The sequence below is a fragment of the Peromyscus maniculatus genome, chromosome 16 (assembly GCF_049852395.1).
Source record: "Peromyscus maniculatus bairdii isolate BWxNUB_F1_BW_parent chromosome 16, HU_Pman_BW_mat_3.1, whole genome shotgun sequence".
Lineage (NCBI taxonomy): Eukaryota > Metazoa > Chordata > Mammalia > Rodentia > Cricetidae > Peromyscus > Peromyscus maniculatus.
The window spans coordinates 17,765,670-17,778,211 of record NC_134867.1 but is presented as its reverse complement, the minus strand read 5'-3'; positions in this window follow the sequence as shown (position 1 = coordinate 17,778,211).

Sequence of the window (12,542 nt, the reverse complement as noted above, 5' to 3'; positions counted from 1 at the left end):
GCATCTCTATCACAGTTTTTGAGGACTCTCTTCAATAGTTTCCTAACTATTAGCCTGTGGGAGAATGCTGTTGGTCTATGAGGAAGTCCCACTGGACAAAACTCCGGTGTTTTGTTAATTCAGGTGATCAGGTCATTCAACATGAGCTTTGGCGTAATCCACCTCATGTAGCTAAAACGGAATGAATACCACGCTGAGATGATATAGAATAATGGTTTACATGGCAAACATGGGCTTTCCAGGAAACAGAATGCCTCACTGGAAACCTTCATTAGGAAATGAGTAGGTACATAAGAAGCTGTGATATTGTTCTTAGAAAACTGGTTCAATATTTTGAAACCTACACTTCGACTATATTCAGTTAAGGTGATTAATTCCACTATGTAATACATCTAAAACAAAAACAAAAACAAGAAGCCAAAGCTTCAAATGACAATAAAACCAAAGGGAGGTGATACAGTCAGAAAACCCTGATGAACTTGGTGGCCTGGCCTCAGCCCACAGGGCTTGACATAACCACAGGGCCCCACACAGTGTTGGCCACTTGTTATTTTCTTTCAGTAACTGAAACCACAGAATTAGTCATTGGAGTAAAAACTCCCTGATCTTCTTTGTTAATTTGTGTTTTTATTTCTATTGATTACTTTTTCTTTTCTTTGTCCTTGAAGGAGGGCCAAGCCAAAGAGAATCTGACATGATTTCAGCTAGTTTCTGCTTCTACATAGAATTCCAATCTAGCTTATTAGTTAACAGGACAGAACATTATTCCGCCTGTTAAGATTAGATTTCCGAGAAACAAATTCCAGAAATATCCTTTCCTTCATTCTATGCATTCATAACTCAACTGATTATGAATTCACCTATGGTGGGGTGTCCTGACACCCTCCACAGAGGGGGAAGTGGTCCATGCTCACTGGTTGGCCTTCACTTCATTAAGGAGACCGGGATACATCACGATCTGAGGGCTTTTCGCTATCAACCTGTGGCAGGATGGCTGTCACTGGGTGCTCTTGACTGCTTAGGAAAGATCACATTTTCTCTTTTGATAATGAGCAGTTTCCAAAACATGTTCCTCAGAAGCAGGCAGTTCGTATGAAGCGAGGTGGGCCGGGCAAAGGCAAGTCTCAGCGATGCCGTCGCTCTGCTTCAAAGAGTCAAATGTAACATGTAACACTGGCAGTACAGGGTGACACTGTCACGTCAGGAATCAGTTTGACACCCGGAGAGGAAAATCTTACTGAATGAAGAGTAGCACATAATGAGAAGGAGAACTTGTCATGGGTCTTTTTTCAGTCGCCCGGATTCCTGCCCTCTGAACTAACTGATCACAGGCAGTATCCACCGAGGAGCTGTTTGTCCCATGATCCCTTGCGTGGTCCCCAAGCCCTGACCAATGAGGTGAAAATACAAGTGCAGTGAAGCTTCTGTGTTAGCTCATAAAAAGGAAACTAACTTTCTCCCGTCCCTCTCTTCCTCTCCAGGAAAAGGGAAAGGCCCCTTTGCCTCTAAGACAGAAACCGGAGGAGACCTCAAAAATAGCCCAGTAGACCTCAAATGCTATTTGTATTATTATGAGTGAAAATTTAAATTTTCTATGGTTAAGCCTCCAGATTTTGAAATTTTTTTTTTCTTAACAACTCAGCTCTATCCAAAGTAATGTAACGAAGTTCATGTTTGTTAGAGAGTTATGAGGTTAGCTTGATTAGACTGGCTGACTTCCAGATTTTAATCTCTAGGGTGACTGAGTTTAATCTCATGTTTACCTCGAGACAACATGGTATGCAAGTATATCACACCATCAGTGCAAGAGTTGAAACTAAAATATTCTGTCATTACTGTCCCTATTACTTAAGATGGCAGAGAAATAACACAGGAGTCATGGTATAAACAAATCTAAACGAATAGCCATGGGCAGAAATGGTCTTTGCATTGCAAAACCCAGGCCTAGCCCTTAGTGCACACGGAGGGGAAGCAGGCAATGGAGAGCTGCTGGTGAGGCCAAGAGAGTGGTAGCAGGGTGGGGTGGGGGTGGGGGTGGGTGGAGAGTGGGGGGGTTTGGGAGGTGGGGGTGGGTGGGGGTTGGGGGTGGGGGAGGTGGGGGGGTGGGGGGTAGGGAGGTTAGGGGTGGGGGTGGGGGGCACACACTTCTTCCATTCTTTATCACTTAGCTAGCGCCTGTAAGTCACACCCTGATGCTCTCACCTGTAAGTCACACCCTGATGCTCCATTGCTCCATTGCCTCCTGTTCATCCTCCTGTGCTCTCTTATTCAGAACCCTTAGGACAAGCTGGCCCTGGAATTCCCGCCATCTCCTTAAGCTGACTGTATCATAACACACTCTTCTCTAATGACGGTTACCTACTCTCTGTATTGTTTGCCCGTTTGTGGTACATTATTTTTTTTTTTTTAAATCCCCATCCTCTCTGAGAATGTATTCGACTTTTCCTTCATCTGTCTTTCTTTTTTTTTTTCTTTTTTTTTTTATTTAAACTGATTTTCAGATTTCGGTCATGCTCTCTGTTTGTGTGTCCACCATCTTAGTCCCAAACTGTAACATGTCATGCCTTGGACAGACTCTGCAATGTGTTAACTGCTCTAACTAACTCTTGGCCATACATGAATTATATGTTTTTCTATTATATCAACATTAAATAAATTATACTAAAAACTGCTTTTAACATGCTTCTTCCTCCCTTTCCTTTCTCTCCATATATATGTTTACGTATACATATCACACACACACACACACACACACACACACACACACACACACATTGTCTATAGCTAAAATTTGCCTTCCTTGTTAGACTTTTTATAATCGACCTTAATGAAATGCGGTCCAGGGTGATAATTCATAACAGGCTTTGGTGCCTCACAGACCTAACTTCAAATTCTAGCTCTACTATTAATATGCTCAGTGTATGCCATTTACAATCTCCATTTGTTCTTTTTTAAATGATAGTAATGCCTCCCACATGTGACGTGGAGGAATTTACATAGGATATGCGCACATTAGACACTCAGTACATGGATTTATGGTTGTTTCCCAGCCCATACTCGCTCTGTTCCATCCCTGCATCCCATCCCCCATACTCTGGGCAGTGTGCTTCCTGTTCCTTCCCAGCCACTTAGAAACCACTTCCTTTTGAATTCCCAGCTGAAGCTGTGCTTCCTTTCCAGCCTTCTCTGAATTCCCATTGTTTCCGTGATTGCTTGATACATTTTCCTTTGCTGTCTTCAGCGACGGTAAAACCGAAACCTTTGATGGACAGAAACGCGTCTCTCATTTCTTTTCTGTTTTCTCCAACAGCTGGTAGTTTTAGTGACATGTCATTCAGCACCCACTAAAATAGATGGAATTTTAAATATTACAAAATAGCCTTCAAATGTCCTATTTTGAGAAAAATTCTGGGTGTCCTCAAGTAGCTTTTACATGTTTCCGTCCTCACTCAACCTCTTCCTTACATGATTTCCCACATGACGGGACACAACCTGCCAGTGACTCACGATGTTGTGGGAAAACAGCTGAGACCAAAACGGAGACTGCGTGTTGAAAGGTCAAGAGGGCAAAAGGAGAAGAAAAGATGTGAATCAGAATGAGGCAGAGGTAAGAGAGGGGAATTAAAATGTCCTCAGCAAATACCAGGCACTGTGGTGAATCTTTGAGCTCTGCGTCAAGTTCCAGCAAAAAGGAGTTGTAGTATGTTGATAAACCTTTAAAAGTGTTCTGATTCAGTCCTTCATAATTTCCTACACTGAATTTTGATCATGTTCTTCCTCAACTCCTCCCACTCACTCCTCCCAGATCAACCCATTTTTTCCCATCGATTCCAGTTTAACAAACTTTGATAAGTAAAGTCTGGCACATATATAAACAGGTCATTAGATTTAAGGCTTATACTGTGAATGACTATTCTCTTAGGTGCTGTTGGCTGAGATACACAGTTATCCCAGTCATCCCAGAGAATCCGCCCTAGTTCTGAGGTTCTCTACACCACTCCCCATCCCCTAAGAAACCTGTAGATCCGGGGCAGAGTCAGGTAACTTCCAGGCCCCCTTACCTTAAAGCTGTGAGTGTTCACATTTGGGTCAGTATTACAAACGTTAGCCATATGGAAATCCATATGTTGAAAGCTCTAAGCCCCCATGTTACTGTATTTGGAGTAAGAAGGTAAGTAATACAATGAGATCGTAAGGGCGCGTCACCGATCCAACAGGATTAGTGTCTTTATGAGACTTCGGGGTGTCCTCCTCCTCCTCCCTCCTCTTTCCCCTCCCTGTTTCATATGAAGACGCAATAAGAAGGCAGCTGTATGTCCATCTGCCAACAAGCAAGAAGACTCTCCAGGAAGACAAAGACTCTGGAAACATTAATTTTTGGGCTCTAGCTTTTTGAGAAAGTATGTTTTAGAAATTTAAAGCAAACAGCCTACAGTATCTTGGGTAGGGGCTTGTGCAGACTAAACTATGGAACTCTTTGATTTCCTTTCTTCTCCCTTCCTTCCTTCCTTCCTTCCTTCCTTCCTTCCTTCCTTCCTTCCTTCCTTCCTTTCCCATGCCCTTCCTTCCTTCCTCCCTCCCTCCCTCCCTCCCTCCCTTCTTTTCTTTTCATTTTTCCTCTTTGAGACAGGATCTATGGCTGGCCTGGCACTTCCTAGCTAGACCAGGCTGGCCTCAACCTGAGAAGTCTGTCTGTCCGTATGTCCTGAGTGTCAGGGTTGAAGGCGAGTACTACCTACCACTCTCACAGGTAATGTCTCGGATTCACTACTTCACAAGCTCCTGGTGACTTCCAAGTGTAAGTGGACAGCAGTCCTGACTTTATTTCTCTGGGATCTTGTCTCTATATTTATTCTAGTAATCACTCAATATCCTGTTGTCTTTTTGATACTTTTAAAAACCAAGAACTACTATTATCATGGCTTTACTTGGCTTATTTTTAATGGGAGTTGGGTCTAAATTACTTGGATTATAATTTTAGAAAGAATTAAATGCAGAAAGTGTTCAGAACAAAATGCCCATCCAGAGGAACCTGCACATGAATTCAATTTTTTTCTAGTTACTTTCTCTCTCTCCCTCCCTCTCTCCCTCCCTCCCTCCCTCCCTCCCCCTCCCTCCCCCCCCCTCTCTCTGACAGACTGACATATAGATTTGCTATCATTTGAGGGGGCTAATATTCTCTTAGTATACTGAGATATAACAGACTGACTGAATGAAGGTTGAGATATGCTTTCTGATTTCCTTGCCTTTCTCTCTGCTTATCCTTGGTTTACAACATTCTCTGCCCTAACATTAATTAGTAATGAGACAAAAAAGAGAGAGAAGATTAATAAGGACTATTGGTATTGCTGACTTTATACAGCAGCTATTAACGAAAAGGAGATTTCAAAAAATCGTGAACCCAGGTGGCAAAATTATGGAATTTATCTCTGAAGGAACATTTAACGGAGGTGATCTCATTAATCCTCACCACACGCTCTCCATGTCTCTGGTTCATAATGGTTGCAATTTGCCAGCAGGAAGTAAATAACTTCCCTAGCATCTTCGTTGTGAAAAACTCGACTCTTTGGCTCCCCTGTCTGTGGGCACATGTCTGGGCCACTTCTCCATGTTGAAAGCTTTGTGAATTATGTAAGGTATGCCGTATGCCAGCCTGCTGCAGCTGCCATAACAAAAAGCCACTGACTGGGCAGCTTAAGCTGCAGAAATTTCTGTCCTTACAGTTCTGGAGGCTGGAAGTCCAAGGCCAAGGAGCTGGCACTTTGGTGGCTTTTCGGATCTTGCTCTGCGACTGGCAGATGGTCACATTCTAAACTTTCTGCTTGTGCTTGTCCCAGTCTGTGTGGTCTGTGTCCAAATCTCTTCTTACAGCCACCCGTTCTATTGGTTTAGGACTGACTCTGATGTCCCAGTAGTAACCCAATCATCTTTCAAGGTCAAATTCTAAGATTCCAGGGATTAGGCCTTTGTCGTGGGAATTTTAAGGAAACACAATCCACCTTCAAACACTCCGTGTGACATTTAGAGGTAAGATTATGTTAACATTCTTCTAAGAGGACTCTGACAGGGGGTGGTCAAGAGTGGTTGGTGTTGTGTCAGTGTTTAAAGAGACAGTGTTAGGGTGATGGTTCCTCACATAGCCTGTTATGAAATAGATGTATATGCATATATATATACATATATACACATACCCACATATATGTATATACATGTACATGGATGTATATATATATATGTATATACACATGTATATGTATACATATACACACAGAGATATATGTGTGTATATGTAGTATGTATTTATATATGTATAAAGTTATTCATAAAACCAGGCCAATAGCACAACAACATTTTTTGTTAACTATCGGTAATTGTGTTAAGAACCTTCTTTATTTTTATGAACAGCTCTTCCAATTGTGCATGATCACTTTCAATCATACATAAGTGGCTAACCTATACAGTGTGTTCCCTGCTCACATGCCACTGAGCTGTGAAATAAAAAAAATGAGAGACTGTAATAATATTATTTTTAACCAAAGGAACCACCCAGTCGAAGACTGACGACAGAGGTCAGTGAGTTTCAGAGTCCTGAACAGGGTTAGTAAAGATGTTTATCGTATAGCCTCGGTGTTACACTTTGCTTATGTGCCTCTCTAGTCTCTACGTGTCATTATCTACTGTAGAGTCAGGAACGATGCCTGCCAAAATTGGGCCTTTATCTCTGACTTCACTGCACTTTCAGCATGGAAGGCCTGTATGCAGAGCATGTAAAAACAGGAATCGCACATGATCTTTTGCCCCATTCTGGTAATTGCAGAGTGTTCTGTTTTATTAAGAAAGCCAGGGAAGATCACAGTTGTAATTTAAACTGAAATAGGATGATGCATTTAAACATTTATTCCCCAAATGTTTTTTTGGAGGAATCACAGAGCCTTTAGGTGGTGTGGTCTCCTTGGAAGAAACGGCTGTTGAGTGTGCTGCTAAAACCAGGCACACCTGGTGCACCTCTGGATGATCTCTGCTTCCTCACTGATGATCCTCCTGCCTCATGCTTCCATTGTCCCATGCCGGCATCTCCACCACAATGGCCTATAAACTCCTATACTGTGAGCCAAATAAACCCCGTTGGCCTTAAGTTACTTCTTTCAAGCATTTGTTCACAGTGACAAGAAAATACTAGTGCAACCCAACCAGGCAAGACGTCAACATCATCACATGTCGGAAGCGAGCAAAATGACGGGGGCGAGGAGAAGGCCACTGTGACATCTTAGAGGTCAATACAAGGAAAAAAACCCATTGGGATGGCATGAAGGGTAACAGCCAAACATCATTTACAACTGGAGTCCAAAAAAGTCCTATGCTTCCCAGGGTTGCCAGGAGAACTGTGCCAGGGGAAGGCCTGGGGCATGGTAAGGAGTAAATGCAGATACCAGTGTATAGCTAGAGTTTTCCTGCCTGGCCCACAGTCAGGACAAATCTGCCACCTGCCTGTCCCGCAGCTGCTCAGACCCAACCAAGTAAACACAGAGACTTATATTGCTTACAAACTGTATGGCCGTGGCAGGCTTCTTGCTAACTGTTCTTACAGCTTAAATTAATCCATTTCCATAAATCTATACCTTGCCATGTGGCTGGTGGCTTACTGGTGTCTTCACATGCTTCTTGTCACGGCGGCAGCTGGCAGTGTCTCTCTACCTCAGCCTTTTGCTTCCCAGAACTCTCCTCTCTCCTTGTCCCACCTACTTCCTGCCTGGCCACTGGCCAATCAGTGTTTTATTTATTGACCAATCAGAGCAATTTGACATACAGACCATCCCACAGCACCAGTGACTGATGGCTTTGCTGTCATTTCAACAGTTGATTTTTCTCTTTTGTTTCTATTGTCAGGGCTTCGAGATGTCTGTGCTGTGACAGAACTTTCCAAGTCCAGGTAAAGAGCCTTCTAATGGCTATGCTCAGGGAAAGGACAATGTCATGTTGAGGCAAAGCTTTGGGAATAATGTGAAATCACTGCACATTTGCCTATTATTGGGGAGTAGCAGGTGAGCACTAATAATACATAATGCACAAAAGGAAGCTGGACTGTGCAGATAGCTTGTTTTAAAGCATAAACCAATGGGGTGTGGCTTTAGATGTGCGTCCTGAGGACCCTCAGAGCTTGAAGCTTTCTCTTCTTGCTGCATGAGTAGGTGTAACTCAGGGTGCATGGCGTCAGAGGAGCAGGTGAAGCATTAGGTAGAGATCATCAACCCATAAGGAAGTTCAGTACTTCTCTAGAAATTTAATCACTTCCTTATTTTATTTTATTTTATTTTATTTTATTTTTGTGAGAATGCAATGGGAATTGGTCACAGGGGAGAGAGTTTAGAATTCATACCAAGGCTTTAAAGGAATTTTGTATTTGAAGAGAGAGTGAAGTCTAAACCTGCTGACACCAGGGCCACTACAGGGAAGGACTGCTGGCCCTACCTCTCTGGGTTTAGCTGACAGTCTCTCTCCTAGTGGGACATTCTTAGCTTTGTTAAGCATTCCAGGATATTCATATTAAAGTTTAATAAACAGCCCTTGGTTACTTTTTCTGATTAAAAAGAAGTATTTTTACCCCAACTGTACATGTTACAAAATTTATCTCTTGCTGAATTGTACTAATGATTAGCCCCTTTTCTTGTTAAGTTAGTGGCTATGCATATATATATATATATATATATATATATATATATATGCATATATATATATATATATATATATATATATATACATATTCCTCATTCTTTTCTTCCTCTTGTAGATTTGATAGGGCCTGTTCAAGGGTGGTATGGCCACATACTTTTACTTTTAGATAACCAAACCAAGAACTAACATTAACCTGATATTGATGGAGAACACATAATTGACCATCTAAAGCTTTGTTGGACAGCTATTATTTTATATTATATTTTTTATGACTTTTAAGTAAATTTTAGTAAAAGAACAACTTCAATTTTCAAAGCACCACAATTAGACCTTAGAGTACATTATTTTCCTATATTAATATTTTTCTGGAACAGAGGAAGAGAAGAAATCTGTATGTTTACTCTCCTCTGAGTTGACACTTTGGATTGTATTTTTAAAACATGTTTTTCACCCTGGAGCTACCACCCAATGGAACTCTTTTTAAACAATTCAGTGTCTTGATTTCTGAATTTATTTTTATTTATTTTAATTTTAATTATATGCATGTGTGTACATGTGTGGGTGCCCAAAGAAGCCAAAAAGAGGCATTAGATCCCCCGGAGTTGGAGTTGGAGTTAGAAATGTGGCGAACTAAGTGATGTGGGTGCCGGGAACTGAGTTCTGGTCCTCTGTAAGAGCATGAAGGACATAATTGCTGAGCCGTCTCCCCAGCCTGTGATTTTAAAGGCTCTGTAAATATTATGTAAAGCGTAGTCTGGCTTTAGATACTACAGTCTATAAGAGTCTGTGAGCCCAATCTGGTGTGTGGTTTGTTTGTAAGCAAATAAAGAATCAGAAGTGGCTTTTACATCCCAGAATGTAAGAAAAACAAGCAAAAGAAAAAAATTGCTATTGAGACTGTTTATGTCCCACCAACTCTAGAATCTTTACTGTTGGATTTTTACCAGAAAAAGATAATGAACCCCAGAACTAAAGGATTATGCAGCGCATTTTCTTTTAATTCTCTTCTTAAGGCTGTCTTTTCTCCCTGTTCCCATTTATGAACATCCCAGAATTCCTAGTTGTTCAGAGCCTTCATGAGGCAGAGCTTGGCTTGGATTAACAAGCCAGCAAACAAATGCCCATCGTTATCTATAGAAAAAGTTCCACGTTTTGCCTGGTTGTTTCAGGGCAATAATAACAGCAGCATTTCAACTCCAACCTCTGACCTTGGCACTCGTCAGAATTCACCTACCCTGGTTTTAAACAGAATCTTGTTCTCCGGTGCTGTAATTAATCTCGAATGTAGGTTCAACTCAAGAATAATCCTCATTAGTGAGGATGAAGAAGAGCACGCAGACTGAGGTTTCCATGCTACTGGTCCTGAAAGTGCAGAAACTACCCGGGGAAGAAATCCTTTTACCATGAGAAATAAGACCTGATCAGGGCAGAGGCGAAGGCATTAGGCAGTTGGAGAAAAAGCCCTTGGCTTTACATTAGAGGTAAAACAGGCAAAACCAAGGCGATGGAGAGTGGAGATCTGCTCTGCTCTGGTTTTTCTTTTACTTTTGTAAAAGTGGTACACACAAAGCAGAATTTTCTCCCTATAGGAAAAGAGGAAACTGATTTGCAATCCCTCCTCTTCTGCCCCGCCCCCAACCCCTTTGTGATCAGTAGTGATTTACCCCTGACAATCCAGGACTAACACTCTGGCATTAGATGACCGACCTTTGTTTGTACCATGTCATGCAGGGAAATTGCTCCACGAACTGAAAGAAGGAAAACAGTACAACCCAAAGGTAAGGCAGTTAGTGAAGAGAGTGTGATGCCGAGCAGGCCCGTTTTGAAAGGAAGTAGGTCAGGTTGGGGTAGTCATCTGCTACCAGACCTCTTCAGGTATAGACAGTTTTTACTTGAGGCTTTTTGATAATGTTCTTTCTTATTAAAAAACAAAACAAAACCAACCAACGAACCAAGCAAAGATGATACCAAGATGATAAGAACGATACTTTATACATCTATTTGCCGTATTAGTTTTTATTTATGAATTCGTTTCATCCCAGCTCATCCCATTCGCAGTACTGCTAATGGGTCAATCATGTTTCATTTGACATCAATCAATGTAGAAAACCCAGAAACAAAGGGCTCCAGCAATAGTCCTTCTATAAACACGCAGGGATTGGGCAGGTTCCTTAAAAATCCCTGAGGAATTTGTGGGAAAAGACAGCTAACCACAAAGCCATTCCTGGAATATTTCCTCTTGTCTGGCTCTGGAGGATTCTTGGTTGTCACATGGCCTTGGAGAAAATGCATGGCCCTGTTTCCTTGCTCAGGGGCCACTTCCCATGGTGCCGGCCACAGGCCACAGCCCTCCCGCTGACCTTTGGGCATGGTGACACAAACTTCCTGGCTCCTTAGCTAGCAACATCTTCCACCAGTCCTTTAAAGAAGCCAATCTCAGGGAATGGAAGCCGAGGAGAAAAGGGGAAGGAGGCTTTCCAGCAAAATAACAAAGAGGACGCAGCGTGGATGACTTGAAGAGCACATAAAAAAGTGGATTCTGACCTGCCCCACTCACCCCAGCTCTGTTTTTTAATACAGAAAGGTATTGTTCCAGGATGCGCGATGAGCAGCTCAGCTGTGTATGCGGGATCTAGTGAAAGTGTGCCAAGTTCTGCCTCCAAGCAACATTTACAGAATGAAAGAGAACCAGATTCCAATATCTTTAAAAATCTCTCTGTCTCTGTCTCTCTTTCTCTCTCTCACACACACACATTCCTGTAGGAGATATATTCCCACCTGGTAGGATGCTCAATTGCTTAATAAACACACTCTTTTACAGCTGTGCTAAAACACTCATTTGGTCTGGGAAGCTTGGTTTATTTAGTCATCGTGTTGTTATCTCTCGTGTTATAAAAGGAAAACTCCAGAACAAGTGGGTGTCAGTGATACCAGAACATGATGTAATACTCAGGGAGGTCTCCTGATAGGATTGCTTGGAACAGTCCTCAGAATGAAGTTGTTGTCTGAAACAAACGTTTGGTACACTTTGATTTTTCTTCCGATTCAAACATATCTAAATATATAAAAACATGACTAGAAGAGTGTAAGCACGAATGCACGATGTGTTCACCTAAGTCTTCGGGCTCCGTCCATCAGAGGACAGCCTGTTCTCTGTCATGTGTGTGCCTGCCTTTGGAATCCACAACACATTCCAGGAAAATGATATCCTCACTGGCTTGGGTGTTTACCCTGATGAGAGCATATTTGAACCTCCTTCTTGTCCTCTTCAGTTTGTTTACATTGAGACAAAACATTCTCACACAGGAAAAGGAGTCCACACACTTTCTCAGTGGAGGAAGGCTTTCCTTTCTAGGGTCAGCAACTTCGTGTCTGTAAAGTTAATTAGCAGGGGATGGGAGGCCAGTCCTTCAGGCTTCGTGTCTCCATCTATGATCTTTGGCAAGGAAAGTACACTGCCACAGACGTGGGATGAGACGTGGAAAGGATGGAGCCTGACTACAATTGTGTTCTCAGCTTGCTTTCTGGTGATGGCCAAGCGGTTCTTACCACAGTTACTTTGGAGGATTTGAGAGAGTCCTCTGCGAGCAAAGCAGAATGGTGTAGCTGGAACATCTGACACCTTTCTTTCCCACTGCTCTTGCTGTAACGGAAAACCTTTCACACTGGAAGAGCTCTGTGCAAATCATCAGACGAAGTTCATCAGTTGTAGAAGTTCATGAGCTTTGGTCATTCAAGAACATTATTTGAGATGGGCGGCTTGCCTCGCTCGAAGCAAGAGCTGACAGCGTGGCGCTCATTGGGTTTCAGTCTATTATAAAAGTTTAGTGTTTTAGGTGACTGGCTTTGCTGAACACCTACCTCCAATG